Here is an 18,514-nt window from a genome sequence, read left to right as displayed (position 1 = left end):
AGAGTGTTTCCTGAACTGGGGCCACTTTTAGTAAAGTCAGTTTGGGAGCAAACATGGTGAAATATCTAGGACTGACCTTTTTGATTATAATGTGACATTTTTTATTCTGACATGGATAGTTACAGACCTAGGAGAGTGATTGGTGAAAGCATAAAATATTATTACTCTCCAAAGGACTGTCTTGTTATGGGCTGTAGGCCAGATTCTCAGGTGATGTGATTAAATGTACTTCCATTGACTGTAATGGAGCTAACGCATCTACGTCACCTGAGGTTTGGCTGGAATTCTGCTGTCAAGGACATGTATAAACACCAATAGGAATGTATATACTCCATTTCATCTAACAGAAACAGAAATGGTTTACATGTCCATTATAATTACAAGTTATGAAGAGGTTTGTAGCTGATTTTTAAATAAAAAATGTTTGTGGCATTTTTCACTTAGTGAATTAATCTCCTGAGAAACAAGAATTACAGTGCCAAAGCAGACTTAATTCCAGAAAACACAGATTTGGTACTAGAAAGCTGGTAGGAAGAGGGAGTCCATACTTTAGCTCAGTTAACACACTTTAACAGTTTAATGGACAGTTAAAGGTAGTGACTTAACCTACTTCTTCCTGGGGTAGTACGAAATGTTAATTCTCGACCACAAACCCAAACTATGGTAAATGAAACCTGACCACATTTGAAAGTCCTCTTATTACTCTTTTTCACAAAAGAAAGTGATAACTTAATCTTAGTTGGTATTTGTTTTCCAGTATATACAATAATAATAGTTAAAATATTCATAACTCCACAGTCAAAAACAGTAGAAGAGCACAGTATCTCCATTTAGCTTAGTTTAGAATATCTGCTTGTCTGCTAACTGCTTGTATGCTACTGTTAAAAATAACATATCCAAAGATATGTTATGTATATTCCTGGTCTGGGTGATGATACCAACTCTCCTAAATTAATGTCAGTGATTTCAGGGACCCTTGCCCACACAGAGGTCTGAAATTTCAAGGAATCAGGTGATGCCTGGTTTGCTCATACATTTGCTTCTCACCCTGAGTCCACATATTTTCTGTTAGAGCTGATACAACCTATGAAGCTGATAATTTTCTAGAATAAGGGAGGTAAGAAAAGTGAAAGAGCTGTTCTATACAAAGATAAACAGATTTAGTTTCACTTTTCACATAGAAAATGACAAATATACATTTGGAAACTATCACTAGAGCTAAGGTACAAGGCTGTTGTAGACTTTCAGATATTTGCCATCACAACATGTATATAGCCTTTATTTGGGAATCACTGTATTGGTACTCTTAAAGAAATAAATTAAGAAAGGATTAGATACTTGATATTACCCATAGGCACATATATTTATCTCTAAAATTAAAAAAAAAGGCATAACAAATTTTCCAACCCTTATGCTAATGAATATTGGTTTTATTCCTTTTTCTGTAGAAAGTGAGAACAATACTCTACAGTGATACTGAAATGACCTTTATGTATCTTGCATATATCTGTAGAACTGGGAAAGACAATTTTTGGTATCAGAGGTTCCCTAACCCTTAATCTGTCATGTCCATAGAGTGTTCAAATTCATACCTCAAACTGTTCTACATTTATTTTGGCATCCAGTGTTGTATAAGCAGAACAAGATTGGCGTATTACGTGTTTTTTGTTACTTATTTGAAATTTAGTCTTATTTATAGAATGTTTATTCTACTTATGAATAATGAGTATCTACTAGGATAGAATTTATACATTTTTTAATATTATAAAAACATCACTGTTTCTACTTCTCCAAACATAAATTTTAGATAAAATATTTCACAGCAGGAGGAAAAATCTGCCAAGGAACAATTAACAATAAAGATCAGTTTCCTAATGTAAAATTCAAAATCAATAGCATTTTGTTATCCTACAGCATACAAAATGCAAGTAATTTGTGAATGCAACAGGTCATAAATGACACATTATGAATTTTTTTTCCCTTCACTCAGAGTTTATGATGTGTAAGAGAGAATAGAAAGGTACTGTCTCATCTTGAAAAATCTGATTAGTACTGCAGCATATCTCCAAGGACATACTAATGACAGGTATTTGCCCAGTTATAATACAAGCAATTAAAACTCTATGTGTGTATATAGATATAGACTTATACATATAATTACCATTCAAAGGATCATTCCTCTAGGTCTGTTGCTATGTAAAAATAGTTCCTTCCTATTTAGTATACTTAACTTTTCAAATTCAGACTGCTATGTGCCTTCTTTGGTGAAGAAAATAACTTCCCACATTTTATCAATCTACCTGAGCAATGCTTCAGAGACAAGACTCAAGTATGCTAGAAGGTTATAATCTATTGCATGCTTTTGACTGCTCATGTAGCAGAGTCTGATCCCCTTAAAAACTCAGGATGTTATACAATAAAATCACCATCAGTACATTCATCCAAGTGGGAGTGAACAGCTATTGATTCATATTTGACTGGAAGTCAAGCTAGGAAAAACACTATTATACTGATAGAAGTTCCTAATGCAGGTGATTGCAGTATGATTCAGGTACCTAAAAAAGGTCTCCAGTGTTGTTACAGATACTTTATGATATCAGAGACATCCTCTCAGGACTGGCAGGCATCATCCACAGGACAGTAAATTCTGAACTACCTGGAAGAACCCAGACAGGATGTCCTAAACCACTGAAAATAGAAAGTAGATTTTTATGTCCCTAGATACTAATATAAACAAAATTGGCTGGAGGAGTATATCTGAGGACTCCTGAGGAAAACATTGTTTGCTACTACATAATCTCATGTGAAGTGGATTGTATATTAATACCATTGTAATTACATGACTCCAAAAATAAGAGGCAATAACACCAAGATGATTGCCCTCCCCCTTGCAACCATGCTGTTATTGCAGTACCCGTAGTGCTGTCCTGATGCTTTTCTCTGCCTGTTCCTTGCTTTGCAGTGCCTAGGTGTTCTGTGCATTTTTGCCTGTCTCCTACCAGTGCTAACCTCCTCTCCAAACCTGCAGTGATGCTATTTACACAGCTAGACCAATAGAGAAAGAGGGGACCTGCTCATGGACAATGTTTCCATCAGTTCAGCCAGCAGCAATTCTTTTTTTCTCAGAAAAATGCTGAAGTTAAGCAGGGCTCCTGGTCAAGGGGTCAGTGGGGCTTCAGGTGCTCAGTGGGGGAATGAGAAAGATAGGTATTTTTGTTGGTTTGTAATCACCAGATGGAGCCTATTGAGTTTTACTTTTACAATTGACAGGGGTCATTCAGCAACAGGTTAAAATCAGACTCCTGAAGTTTTCCAGTCATCCTTGCCACTCATATAATACACATTTTCTCTCCCGAGAAAAATTTCACCATCTGTATTATAGCCAATCAGAGTCCGAGTCAGTTTACTTTAGATGAACATTGCAGCGGATCAGGAGATTCATGAGCAGATCAGTTTTCCCTACTTTGGGGGGGAGCAACATCCATCACAGGAGCGGAGGGTGCAGCTGAAGGCTGTTAAAATTTCAGTCATCCAATTTTAATCCACCACCACATGTTGGCTTGAGCCTCCTGGCACTTTGGGTTGTGATTGCTATAGATTTTCAATGAGAATGGGAACTTTAGAAAGTTATATATACATTTCAATAAAAAAGATTACTCAGGGGATATATGCATCTGTCTCCATATCACAATTTCTCATGCACACAGAACTACCCCATTAGGTCACAAATATCACCTTTACATCAACAGACTGATTTGCTAAATTCCAAACAGCTAAAACTGAGATTTTTACTATTCCTCTGGTTTCAGAGTTGTCACTTAGGTTACAATATGAAGACCCATAAGGTCTCGTAAGTATAAATAAAACTTGACAATTGGTGACAACTTTAAGAAGAACACCGTGCAAGTTTCAGAGTCCGGAGTGAGCTTGTAGCCCTGGAATCTTAGATAAAAAACCCTTTGTATTTGTGAGTTGAGCTCTCCTTAAGGCATAATAACCATAGGAGTCCGTGGTTAAGGATGGGCACTTGATTTTACAGTTCAGTAGCTGTACCTTCCATTGCCCCAGAAGAAAAACAAAACAAAATATAGCCATAGCAAAACAAAAAATAACCCTACACCATTCAGACTCATTCAAATGTAAAATAGTAATTTATTTTAGTATTTATAGTATTAATTTCATAGTTATTTTACATATAACAGTCCTCATTCTGCCAATAGCAAAAAATAAATCAAGGAAAATATGTAATGTGCAATGCCTTTTTAAAGTTGGGCATATCAAAAGCCAAGGGCTTGTCATGCTACTAAAAAACCCAGGTTGTTCCCTTTTAAATAATAATATTGTTGCTAGGGCAATTCAGTTGGGATGTGAGAAGCCTCAGTGAAGTCTGCTCTAAATGAGAGAGCTGGTAGATTTTGACTTCCACTCCCCAGATGAACACTCCAATAAACAGGTTATAGAGTATTCTGGATTCAGGTCATTAATGGCTCTTGTTCGACCTATTCCATTTAACTTGGAATATTTAAATACTAATTAAGGGACCAGAAAAGAGAAAGAATGACTGTATAAATTAACATGGTCTGTTAAGCACCAGCTTGAGCCTTGGGCTTTAACCTGGTGACCTTATCAATCCACCACTGTTGTGATCAGGAAGGCAGGAGTCACAGCCTATGGTAAGGAGGGTACTGCAGGGAGAAGAGAACAAGGGATCAGAACCCTTCAGTGAAGGATTAAACAATGGATATATGATAATCTGTTGCAATTTTTTTCAGGCCCAGCACATCACTCTTAGTGAGTCCACAGACCTCTGCAGTCTCATAATGATCACTATTTTCCCATGTGGGCAAAATATTTTCTACCACAAGAAAAGACTATACCTACGCCTGTTGTTCAGGATATACTTATTCCTGACTGTGGCATTCTCCTCTTTTCATCTCTCTGCTGTGTTTCTTCACCCTTGTCTTATACAAATAGAAAAGAAAAAACAGAATTTCTGCTGTGGTTAATAGTTAGTAGCTTGCAATATAATATCAGTAACAGTATTTTTTTCCTGAAGTGGACTAATGACTTTTGTCCAGAAAGCTTTTGCCACATCATAAACATGTAGCCAATTTTCCAGCACTTCCATAGGCGCAGGGAGTTGAAAACCCTTCACTGGACTCATGCTTTTTGCCCCCATTATACATAACCTGGTCTTCTTCTACAAGGTGACCTGCTTAGTGGATGAGGGAAAGGATGTCTATCTCAACTTTAGTAAAGCCTTTGACACAATTTCCCACAGCATTCTCTGGTAGAAACTGGCTGGTTATGGCTTGGACAGATGCACTCTTCACTGGGTAAAAAACTGGCTGGATGGCCAGACCCAGAGAGTTCTGGTGAATGGAGATAAATCCAGTTGGCAGCCAGTCAGAAGTGGTGTTCCCCAGGGCTCACTTTTGGGGTCAGCTCTCTTTAATGTCCTTAGCAGTGATCTGGATGAGGGTATCGAGTGCACCATTGACCACCGAGATCCCTGTACCCAGTCCCTTTAGACATAAACCATTGACCAAGTCTGGGACCAGGAGTGGATTCATCCTCACCTAGACTCCTGTCTGAGAAGGAGCTTAGAAAGCAAGGGGTTCCACTCTGAACTTCATGACTTAACAGGAGGGCCTCCCTTATCTCAACTCCCTAATCCATGTATAAATCACTCTAACCTGATTCTGACTCAATTTCCCACAATCTCTGTGTAAACCACTCTAACTAAATTTTAATTTTATTTCCTTCTCTGTGCCTTTTCCATGTAGTAAGCAGTAGAGTGAACCTTGCCATTGAATTCTGTGAAGTTGTGCTTTCACAAATTCATCTTAAAATCACTTTTTCCAATATTTTTGATGGTGATTCCTTAAGTAACCTTAAATCCTTCTATTCATATCTGCAAAAAATTGCCATAGTTGGCAGAATCCTGAACCACTCATCCATTACAAAGGCAAATAGCATCCTGGCTGGTATCAGAAATAGTGTGGCCAGCAGGACTAGGAAAGTGATTGTCCCCATGTACTTGGCACTGGTGAGCCTGCATCCTGTATATTGTATTCGGTTTTGGGACCCTCACTACAAGAAAGACATTGAGGTGCTGGAGCATGTCCAAAGAAGGGCAATGAAGCTGGTGGAAGCATGGTAATATAAAGGTAAGACTCTTCCTAACACTGATAAAGAGGCAGATGGAAAAAGGAAAATACAACTTAAATAAGCAAATTGAGCTTATCTTTGAAAACTCTTCTCTCTCACCATTATCTGCAACAGACTCTGTGAATAGGGCAGTGATCTGCAGTTCAGACCAGAAATGGGTGCCAGACACCTACTGTAGGTCTTCTGAGTATGAAGCTTCTGCAAGCTGTTGAGCAGAAATGTGACAATTTTAAGAAAAGCAAATTTATTTATTTAGAGCTGCAGCATAAATCTTCTCTTGAGATGGCTGACATTCAGCTATTTATTTTCTTTTGTATCATATTACATCCCCAGATGTATAAATGAATGAATGAATGCAACTGGAATAACTAAAAGGGAATAATATATAAAAGGAGTTTCCTGACTGATACCAGAATTTACAGAACTTTAAATTAATCACACAGAATACTGAAGTGTTGCTCTACAGTGTATGTAATTAAAGTGCAAAGAGAAAAATCTCTCAACAGATATCATGTGTATATTGGCAAACTTCTCAAAATTAAGAGGTAGTCTTCCTGCAGAACAAAGGTTTAGAAAGCTGTGACTGGGACTGTCTGTGAGGGAACATTTGCAAATTTATTGGTGACTGATAGTTATAAAAATGTAATATTATTTATGAAATGTGGGAAATAGGGCTGGAGATTATGCAGCAACCAATTCTACATAACAAAAGAAATAGAATAGAGATTATGGAATATGGAGAGGATGGTGCATGAAAATTAACTGAACAATTGAATTCAGAAAAGGCACTTATAATTACATACGATGCTGTGTACCTTTTTAATTTCCTTTTCTGTTATTATGTCTATATTGGTTTTATTTTTGATCAATAGAGAGCATCTGATAATTTAAAGAAGTAAATTGTATTAATCCTTTCCATTCATTCTCCAAGAAATTGTGTACACAAGCTTTTGTTCTCATCAACCGCAATAAGAAGTTTGTAGAATAAAAGATATATTCTATCAAGCCATTTCATTATCTAGTTCAAAGAAAATGTGTAATTCATACAGTATCAGTAAATAATACTAATAGCAGTACTACTACTACTACTAAACACTATGAGGTGAAAACTAGAAGTTATTAATGTTGTATTCTAAGGTGTGATATATATTTTGGTATTGCAATAATGACTGTTTCTTAGGACACAGTACACTACCATATGGTATGTGCAAAAAAACCCCACCAAAAACAAACAAACAAACAAAACCCCCAAAGTAAAACATCTTTGAAGAAAACAATTGAACTAATGACAATTAGAAAAACTCCATAACTCTATGAACAGAAAATTACTTTCCAGTGATGGGTGGCTAGATTCCAATAGGGACTGGACAACTGCATGAAAGGAAAAATGGCTTTTGAATACAAAGATATAATACCTTTATTTCATATCCCTTAATGCTGAACAAGCATTCTGGCAGGGCAGGGGTTTCTCCTGCAGAGAAGAGTGGAAACAAAATCTTACCAAACTCTTCCCCCTGACATAAAAACAAACAAACAAACCAAGCCTCGATGTCTGCAACCCTAATAGTCAACATCTTCATTTTGGGGAATGCATCATTGGATCCTGTTCAAGAAATACTAATACTAGCTATTACTTGTTTTGGAATAGGCCAGGGTATGAACTGTAGCATTAGATAAATTACTTATAAAAAAGAGGAATTCTAACTATTTGTACAGATGTCTTGAAGCAATTTAAGAACTTCAAGGAAGGAAAGTGGAAATCACTTTCAGTCAGATCCCAGTTACGCTGTGTTTTAAAATACAAGCAGCAGTCATCTGACATACTTCTAACTTTTAACTTCAGAGAGCCTGGTCAGGTCAGCAGATATCTGCAGGATTTAGAAGCCCATATACCATTGAAAATTCATGCAAAATGTGTCCTTATATCACTTGAAAAGTTAAAATTTAGCTGAATTTCCGTCTCTACTTATATGTTTGAATTTCATAGCATAGTAGAGCATTGGTCGATACTTCAGATTAAGTGGAGGAAATTTTGTCTCATCAACTTTTGCAAGAAAATGTAAAAAAATGCCTCCACTTCATTCCAAAATTACTTATAAAGAACATTATGCCGATACAACCTCTAACCATCTGTCTCTGTGTGGTTGTTTCTTGTGTGCATAGGTATTTCAAAGCGCTTTTACATTTTTCTGATTATTCAAGTACAACAGACACAGAAGGGATTAGTGATTAGTTAGTAGTCAAAAGATCTTCTGTGCTGTTTAGCTTGCTGAAATAGTCTTATGCGACTGATTTTATTGCAAAACTCCCTGCACTAATTCATACCTTGAATGACTTTAGAAAGAAAAGCAAGGGAAGCCCTAAGGACCAGTTTCAGAAGATAACAGGTTTTATTGGTAAGTTTTAAAGATCACTTTACTTACAGCTGTATCACTTTGTGTAGTAATTTCTTGAAAAATTAGCAGACCAGAGGGGTTTACAATAATCAACACAGAATAATTTACTTCTATAAAATCAAAACTGCAGGAAGTACAGTTGATAAAAACAAGAAAAGTATCATTTACTGCAGTTTAAACCAGTGACCAAACATGGCAAAGGGATATTGAGCTGCTCCCTTTCCAAAAGGCAGTAGACTTAGCCTTTTCATTATCTGGAATTTGGACATTTACATTTCCTCTTTGAAATAACTTTTCAGTTTGATAAGTTTTTTCCGTTTTCCTTTAGAAATGTTGATGTTTGTTAAAAAATCAAATGTTTTGTTTCCAGCTTCTCAGTATGCAGATGAGATGAGAATGTAACTGAATCCTCAACTTTAAATATTAAACTATCAGGACCCTGAAAAATCCATTATTTGTTTGGTTCTACACCTGAATTTTTTTATTGATCAATAGAAGTACCTTCCCTTCTTTGGAAATAAATTGATGCTCTAAAACAGTAAAAAGAAGTTTTAACTTCCTGTTCATCTTAGAAATCTGACATTTCAGAAAGAGGTAGGATATTTAGACATACTTGTGAGTTGATATAAGCTGAGAGGTACATCTTATCTTTTAAAATGTCAAAATGAAGGTTGGAGGGAAATGCTTGCCATTTATCTTTAAATAGCAGGAAACCTTCTGAAGCAATAGCACTGTATGCATTCCCCTTGTTATTTGTTTTTGGAAACTTAACTCTACACATCCCTGAAACCTTCAGAGGGGATTAGAGGAAAACATTGGCTTTTTTTTTTTGTGTGTGTGTGTGTCTTATGAAAAAAAAGAAACAAAATCTGTTCCCATGTGTAAAATAATGATAGTAATAATAAATATTGAAAGTCACTAGGAGAAATAGTAGGTTACAAATACCTCTGTCTTCACACCGGATGACTGTACCAGTATAAAGGAACTGTAAAGACAGTGCGAGATCTGTGCTTCTTCTGGTAGAACTACCATTACCTTTCAAATAAGTGTATCTAAGAATGATTAATAAGATGATTTGCTTCATTTCATTTATTCCAAGTTAACCTGATGGTGGAGGTAAGACTAACTTTATATGTCTTAGTGGACTGATATCTACAGACTCTGAAAATGAAAGTAGTTCTAGCAATAATTCAATATACTCTCCACAACTTATGGTGCAAGGAATGTAATGTATTGCAATGCAATCATATTACAAGTCTGCCAAGTCTTCCATGTGAGGCTATCTAGTCATTACAGCACTCAGATATGGAGATCACCATATGCATAGTTTGAATATATGTATGCAGAAGTGGTATTGAAGAGACTTGGTTTCAGTTGTCTTATTAGAGGCAGAAGAAAGAAGAATACAGAAATTGTAACACTAAGAATTATGCAGTAAATATATATATATATATTGAAAAGACTTTGCTAAAAATTGAAGAGATGAAATTCCTCATCTGACAAAAGGGGAAAACTAAAATAAGTGTTCATGGCAAGCCAGTCATCTATGTCACTGGTATATCTTATCTGTAAATGACAATTTGCTATGAAACTGTATTACAGGTCATGTTGTCTGTGAGAGACAAAACTGAAAGACATCTACTGAAGAAAACTGTCATATGACTTGAAAAATAGTATAGCCAATTTCATGAGAGACAGTAGTTAGCTATAGTAAACAGGAACATAGGAACCAATGTCTATCTTCTGTCAGGGAGTTATTTTCTGATAAATATGAGAGCACTCCATCTGTATACTTACAGAATAGCTACAAATAAGTCCACTATATAGGTATCTAAAATACTAGAGAAACAAGGTTTTCTAAAGCTTGCTTTGAAACTTATGGGGCTTTCAAAATATACCCCCATAATGCTTTTTGATACACTATTTGTATTCAGTGTGTGTTCCCATAAGAATTCTAGTAAAGCAGTGGCAGTCCTCTTAATGTTTTGCTTTTTCTTCTTTTCTTTTCCTTTCTTTTCTTTTTTTCTTTTCTTTTCTTTTCTTTTCTTTTCTTGTCTTGTCTTGTCTTGTCTTGTCTTGTCTTGTCTTGTCTTGTTTCTTTTCCTTTCTTTTCTTTTTTTCTTTTCTTTTCTTTTCTTTTCTTTTCTTTTCTTTTCTTTTCTTTTCTTTTCTTTTCTTTTCTTTTCTTTTCTTTTCTTTTCTTTTCTTTTCTTTTCTTCCTTTTCTTTCCTTTTCTTTTCTTTCCTTTTCCTTTTCCTTTTTCCTTTTTCCTTTTTCCTTTTTCCTTTTTCCTTTTTCTTTTCAGATAATCTGAAGTTGAAGTTTAACCTTGATAGACCAAATTAATATTATTGTTCATCTCTGATCTTTATTTGGAAATAGTCATGATCTCTACAGGCAGCTGAGACTCATAGGATACACTGTCACAGTGAGAACAGCTGATCTTTGTTGAGGGTACATTTTCACAATACATCTGTTGTCTAAAATGTGTTCTGAGATTCTCAAGAGCCGGGAAAAGTTTACAAAGGTTTCTTTAACAGAAGTTTATGACAGATACTCACATCTTTGAATAAAACTATTTCAAATGAGTATTAAGTAATCTGGAGAAAATAGTATGGTTTTGAGACTATTGAGACCCATTCTAAGTTGAAAAATCTTTGACCAAGTAGGAAAATGTCACTGTGCCCTCCCTTGCCCACAGTCATTCCTGAAACAGCTGTCATCACATAGCCATGTCTTAATACATTGTATTCAAGATTATACCCTGGCCAAGTTTTGGAATGTTTGAAAAAATTGTCAATTCAAGTTTGATAAGAAAAGATCACCATGTAAGATTCACATACAGGTGTAGAGTCTTAGGCATCTTGTTTTCTTTTCTCTTTTTCTCCCTATGCAGATATTTTTATGGCATCTCATCTATACACTGAAAAGAAGGAAAACCAAGAAGATTTAGGATTTCTTGAAGGTTACGAGAGAAAAAAACAAAATCACTTCAGTAATTGTATCCATTCTCTGCATCCTTCCTCCTACCAGCCCAGATAAATTCATACCTGTCTGTAGAATGTTTAGTGATACCTGACTTTCATCCACAAGTAAATTAACAACAAATGAGACTATTAGTGAACCTTTTACCCATAACTAAGTCCAGAAGACTTCTTATATTGCTAACTTTCACACTATCACGTTCTGAACAAACAAACCCAAAGAGTTGCTCAACAGCACAATGAACAGCCTACTTATTGGTTTAGGGACTCTTGCTTCTGTGGTCTGTCAATCAGGCCTCAAACCATCCTCATCTATTATAAAGGACTGGAGATTGACCTACAATTTAAATCTTGCTATCACACCTCTTCAGATCTCTACAGAATAGATGAGATAAAATAATAAAGACCTCAACTGACCACACAGATATGAGATTCAGAATTATCTCTAATTTATCCTAGTGATAAATACCAGGAAGTGGTTACCTGGCTATATTTTTTAGCTCCAGAAATTGAGCCATTCTCTATAATAATTCTTAGAAATATCCCTCACTAGGTAGTGAGATATCCATGTGGAATCCAAAATAAAACTTGAAATTATGGGCAAGTCTGGATTAAAATGTATGCACAAGTAAGTACATGGAATTATGGAATCATTAACATTGTAAAAGACCTCTAAGATTGTCAAGTCCAACCATCAAGCCATACAGTTCCATACCTCTCCACTTCTACTTGTCTGAAGAAACCATGGAATCCAAATTCAGCTTCGGGAGTCAGTTATGTATTGTTCTTTCAAAAATGAATGCATGAAAAGAAACACTTCGATGTGTGTGCTTAAAAAAGTTATCTGTTTTATTTCCAAACTATTAGTGAAGTTCCAATTTCTACTTTAACTGTAATTTGAAATGTCATATAAGTTGTATGATAGCCATGGAAATATGCATGGAAGATACCAAGAAATGTAAGGTTATTTAAGTAAATATTTTTTGTATTAGTGTTACTACATCGGTAGGATGTTTTCTTTGCTTAGTCTTTTCTGCACAGTAATGGCATTATGTAACTTCTGTAGTTTACAGAGAAATAATTGGCAGGATTATAAAATGACCAATGTAGCTCAAGATTTTCCTGTTTCCTATAAAAGATGCTAATTTATATTCCCACCTGACAGAGAAAATCCAAATCCCAAATTAATGCTTTTTTCAAGTATATATACCACAACATTCTGTGTTAATGATTTCTACATAAAGTAAAAATGATGTAATTTTAAAGCAAAATTTTTTTCACTAAACACAAAATTGCCAACACTAATACAGAACAAGTTCCTAATGTTGTGAATATATCTATTTTTTCAGTATTAATTTGCTGAATCATAAAAGTAAAAATGGGTTTTTCCCTGACTCCTTGGAAAGGTAAGCATTTATCCATATAAAAGCTATAATACCTGACCAAGATATTTTTGATGTAGAATTAGGGCTTTAGAATGAAAAAAAAAAAAAAAAAAAAATAAAAAATCCATGGTTTCATTTTTAAGTGACTCTGAGAAGTGACATCTTAATCTTGAAAATGATTCATATGAAAGATTTACTTGTAGGCTAACAGTCCTTTAAACTTTTTCAGTCACAGATAAGATAAAAAACTTCTCTGAATTCAAAGATATCTAAACCACAAGATGATTTATTTTTAATCTATCTATATAGAGTATGTCTAAAATATCTCTTTATCCTACTTATGTTAAGCTTCTAAGCATATAACCCAAAAGAGGAAGAATACATTACTGAGAAGCCTATGTGTTTGTAATATACATGCAATAAAATTTATTTCTATTGAGACACATATTTGTGAAATCGTTTTAAGAATATAAGATAACAAATTCTAGAAGGCAAATTCAAACTACACATGCTTGTGCAGAGCATAGATTGTTGCAAAATTATAATTACCTTTAATTCGCTCTCATTGCATTTTCCTAATCAGCACTAGCATAGAAATGGAACAGAAGTGTTGAAACATCTCTGAGTTACCCTTTCTGGGCATCTGTCTGCCCTATGCATGGATGGGGCATCCATTTACTTACATTTTTTGAATGTGAATCTTTCTGAAGTTCATAGCCTTTCTCATTTCCTGTGTCTGCATTAAAACATTAGACATTTGGTCATGGAAGACTGAGTAACATCTAAGTAGACTTCAGCAGAGAAGTCCTCAAATCTTAGTGATACTTCTTAGAAGAGAATACCCTTCCATTTTTTAAATGGCATAATCAGTCCAAAAAGCATTAATGTTAAAGTCTTGCCTCAGTGCAAGATTTTATTCTGAGTTAAGAAAAGCCTCCATCCTGAGGTGACACTCTCCCCCACCCCCCCCTCCCCCTCCCCATGTTGTTATTGCTAACTAGAATGGAAAATGAGCTACACCAGGGAAAAATTCTGACCTGGTTGGAATGATAGTTTCCTTATTTCCTCCCATGGATTTTAAATCAAATAACCTTTAGCTTCTGCTATAAACATGCATAAAGTCATCACAAAACTATTCAGATTTCATTCTCAAGCTGTAACACCTCCCCACATTCTATGGAATAGCAATCCAAATAGTAGGAGCTCCAGTATTACTAACCCACAATAATGGCGGGTGCTGCAAAGTTTCCACCCACTTGAGCACCTTACATACATGTCAGACACTTGCAGAACCTCTGTAATGCTCCTAACATCTTGCCCCAACCTTAGTTATTTTGTGCTTCACTCCCTGACTAGAATGGTGATAGGAAAAAAGAAGAACAAAGTTGTATATCTATGCCTGAAGTTCAACCATGATACTTGAAAAGGGTATTTATCCATATTTGTCCTGATTTCATTCCACTTTCTTTCATCCAACAGGAAAAACCCTTTTCTTCCATACCAATGAAATAGAGACAGCAGCTGAAAGGACATTTTTCGGCCTGATATTGCTTTCCAAACTGCTTGTGCTGTACTCACAAATCTTCTAGTGATGCTTAAGTATGTCCATATAAACACAATTTATTTGGATTTATTTATGGATTTATTTGCGCCTAGTCTTCTAACATTTATCTTCCCTCCAGTTCACACTCTGATGTAAGGTCATACTTCTTTAATTCAAAAGAAAGGAAGCAATGGAACAATTAAGAGAAGAGTGAAGGCCATACTGGAAGTTTGGAAGGTGATAGAGCTGAACCCAGGTCACTTGTTCAAACTTCTGGCTCATTGCTCCTCTACATTATGTAACATTTAAGCTAAATACATCACAAGCTTCCTCTGAGTGCAGATGTTTGTCTCGCCTATCTTTCCAAGCCATTTATACACATTCAGTGTTTGTGAAAGTTTCTTGAAATCTTTCCATCTTGGAATATAAGAATACCAAAGTTACTCCTACTTTCTCATTTCAGGAAACTTTCAAGCAATTCTCAGAAGTTTCTTTAATATTAATATAGCAGTCTCAACTCATAACTTTGTCACTATAATGAAAAGAGATAGAGATGTTCTCTGCAGATGTAGAAGTTTATAGTCCTTTCTAAATTTTTAAGAAAGATTTCAAAAGCTATATATTTATTCTGTATGCATCTTTGCAAGATTTTGCTGGATATTATATTCTGGTCAAAGGCATATTCATCATCTAACCTTTCTTTATTTATTTCCTTTTCTATTATATCAATAGAATGTTGCTTCAACTGTAATTAGATAAGTGCTAATAAATAAAAAATGCATACTTTCACATTTATTGAAGATGAACATTTACATTACAGTCAATATTTCAGCCTTACAGCTTACATTGACTATATTCATATAGTCAGGTAACTGATAATTTTTCACTCACTCACAAAATTCATCCCCAAAAAAGTACAATACATTCAGAAAGCTATTGAAGTTTTAGGGTGGAAGACAAGAACAGACACAAAATGTACCTAAAATAATTGAATGACTAATAATGAATAACATTCACAATATGAAATAGAAGTAGGCCATAAGACATTTTACTACACTTGCTATGAAATTTATTGGCTTTTTACTTAAGGTATTGCTTTATTTAAACCCTAAGCTAGGTGCCACACAGGAAATGTGAAAGAAATTGTATAGGGTGATGTTTTTAAAGAACTCTACCTACGCACCACAGCATCCCATGCGCTCCTCAGAGCCTGTGCAGACAGGCTACTTTTGACAGAAAAGTGGGGAAAAGCTAAAGTGCCTCAGAAACATGCCCAGCTGTTCCACCACTGGGAACAACGACAAAAGTTTCACACCACCTAACCTGGCAAATAAGACTTAAATAAGACCTCAAACTTATTTACATCTGGGTCTGTTTCTGTGTCCAGATCAACAGTTCATTCCTTCTCATACTGCTGTTGAGGGCAGGGGTTGTAAAGTTAGCTTTTCACAGAATCACAGTGGTTGGAAAAGACCTTTAAGATCACTGAGTCCAACCATAAACCTAACACTGCAAATTCCACCTCTAAACCATGTCCCTAAGCATCTCATCTACCTGTCTTTTCAATGCCACCAGGGAAGGTGACTCCACCACCTCCCTGGGCAGCCTGTTACAATGCTTGAGAACCCTTTCAGTGAAGAAGTTTTTCCTAATATCCAATCTAAACCTCCCCTGGCACAACTTGAGGCCATTTCCTTTCATTCTATTGCTTGTTACCTGGGAGAAGAGACCGACACCCACCTCTCTACAACCCCCTTTCAAGTAATTGCAGAGAGTGGTAAGGTCTCCCCTCAGCCTCCTTTTCTTTTAAGGGGCATTCATGAGGTATCTGTTGTGGGAGAGAGCTGGAATGTTTTCCATGTCACCAAATGGGCAGATACAGGTTAGATTTTCTTCTCTCCATTTCCAGAAATGCTCAGACCTGGTAGACTACAACCTGACAGACTCCTTTGGGTATTCATTCCTCAGAGGGTGCTATTCCCCAGCAAATCAGTACACAAATGAACTTGGAAGACCGTTAAACATCGGGGGCTTGTTAAAGTCACTGTTCCTGTGATCAAATGCTGAAAATGTTGATAACAAGTCTGCAAGTGTAATAAAATGTAAGATCTACTTGTCATGGAAAAATATTGTCAGGATTTGTATCATGCTCAGTGTGGCTCTGTCCCAGCTGATACTTCAGTTTACATCACCTTTAGTCAGGAGCTACTTCTCTGTAGAAACAGGTATAGATTAAAAAGAGTTAGAGTGCTGAAGCACTTACAGATTCATATAGTAGAAATTTGGGCAGGTAACTTTTATACAGAATAAATTCAGATAATACCTTCAGAAGCACACGAGCCCTGAAAATGGTATTTGTACAAGAGATCCAAAGAAAATTAATAGTCTGTGTATTGGGAAGTTCACATTATTCCTATCTATGTCCAAAAAAACTTTTCATGAAATGCTAGTTATAAAATCAGTGAAGAACAAAATAAACTATGATTTCCTTATCTTTTCATTTTGTTGCTCTAGTATTTAAGCAAATTGGAAACACAAAACAAAAGAAATGTTTCTGGAACCAAAAGTAAATCAGCAACTTACTAACTGATGATAAAGGGCTAAAAATATATGCTCTTTCACATAGAATGTGTGCCCTTCTTTTTCAGCTGATGAGACACTCCTGTAGTTCTAATTTTATTCAAAATCATTGAAAATATTCTCTCCAATCACTGAGAATAAAAGGCAATATGTCTATATTTAACGTAGCAGAAAAGTTTGATTCTTCCAATTAAAAGAATGAAAGGCATAAAAGAGGAAACATTGAAAGCAAACTTAGATATGAAATCCTGACTGTAGTTGAAAACAAGAGAATCTTTTCCAAAACCTACTTCATGTAGGCAATTTTCATTAAAGACCTAAGTAAGCACATCAACTTTTTGAAGACTTAGAATTATTCAATTAGACAAAGTGAAATAATTCTCAACAAAAACTTAAAGATAACAAGGATTGTGTTAGTAGTAATAGCAATAATAGTGGTTTCAAAGTTATTGACTTGAAATATTCTATGAGTCCACAAATGTAAAGAGTTTACAGTAAATGGAAAAAGTTGAATAAAAATAGGACTGAGATAGAGAAAAAGATGGAATATCTTTGCTAACAGGAGTGTAGAGAATGTATCCTGTAAAAGCATGAACACGATAGCTGAGTTTTCATTCACACTAATTTGAACCAGTGAATCTGTGGTAAAGTTGTTTTCACTTGTATATTCCTTAGGGACAGCTGACAAAAACTGGTTTAGTGAGGAAACTATTAAGACAACTATTATAATAAAATATATTTACAAAAGTATGCTGAAGTTTCTGAAGTTTACGATTCTGTGAAATCACAGACTTTAAGACAGGATAGAATTCTTATTGAAGTGTACTATGCCTGAAGATTTTAACACCCCCATTTTTGTGCAAAATTTGTAGAATATCCTGTTTTAAAGTGCATTAATATTGTACCTCTGGTAACCTTTGGTATCGCTTGTAACCTTTGGTATCGCTTATATTCGAAGATGAGAACTGAGAGGAGAAAGAGAAACATAGTAAACAACCAGGACTTCACAGGATTTTGTAAATACTCATTTTTTTTAGCACACTACACAATTTTGTTTGTTTTGATATATATACTTGTGGAAAAAAAATTTGGTTGGTAAGGTTTTTTTTTCTGTTTGTTTTGTTTTGTCTTGTTTTGTTTTTTTTCAAATTAGAGATTGATCTTCATATTGTATAGTGAATTACAGGCTATTCACCAGGTATCTGAGAAAATGAATAGTTCAGGGTGGGAAGATCTGAGGAATTTTCTAGGGACTTACTAACACAATATTTATTTCACCATTCCTTTCAAATTCTTATCTCAGGGATATAATATTAATCATAACCTTTTATTATGTCCTGTGTGCCTACATGACCAGGAATTCAGGCTTCTGCCCAGTTTTTTTCAGACATCCTACAGGACAAGAGGAAATATCTCCCTTCCTGATTATTCACATAAACACAGAAAAACAGGGAG

The 18,514-nt window shown here is 35.3% G+C and overlaps 1 protein-coding gene across 1 annotated transcript in view; it reads right to left on the bottom strand.

Moving 5' to 3' along the window:
* Window positions 1-18,514, bottom strand: part of LOC104532805 (triadin-like) — a gene marked incomplete at its 3' end in the record, with an annotated part of 45,379 nt that overhangs the window by 15,070 nt on the left and 11,795 nt on the right. The gene's annotated exons all lie outside the window — the stretch shown is intronic.

The sequence above is a fragment of the Antrostomus carolinensis genome, unplaced genomic scaffold (genome assembly GCF_000700745.2).
Source record: "Antrostomus carolinensis isolate BGI_N321 unplaced genomic scaffold, ASM70074v2 scaffold43221, whole genome shotgun sequence".
Taxonomy (NCBI): Eukaryota; Metazoa; Chordata; class Aves; order Caprimulgiformes; family Caprimulgidae; genus Antrostomus; species Antrostomus carolinensis.
This window is presented reverse-complemented; position numbering and strand designations above follow the sequence as displayed.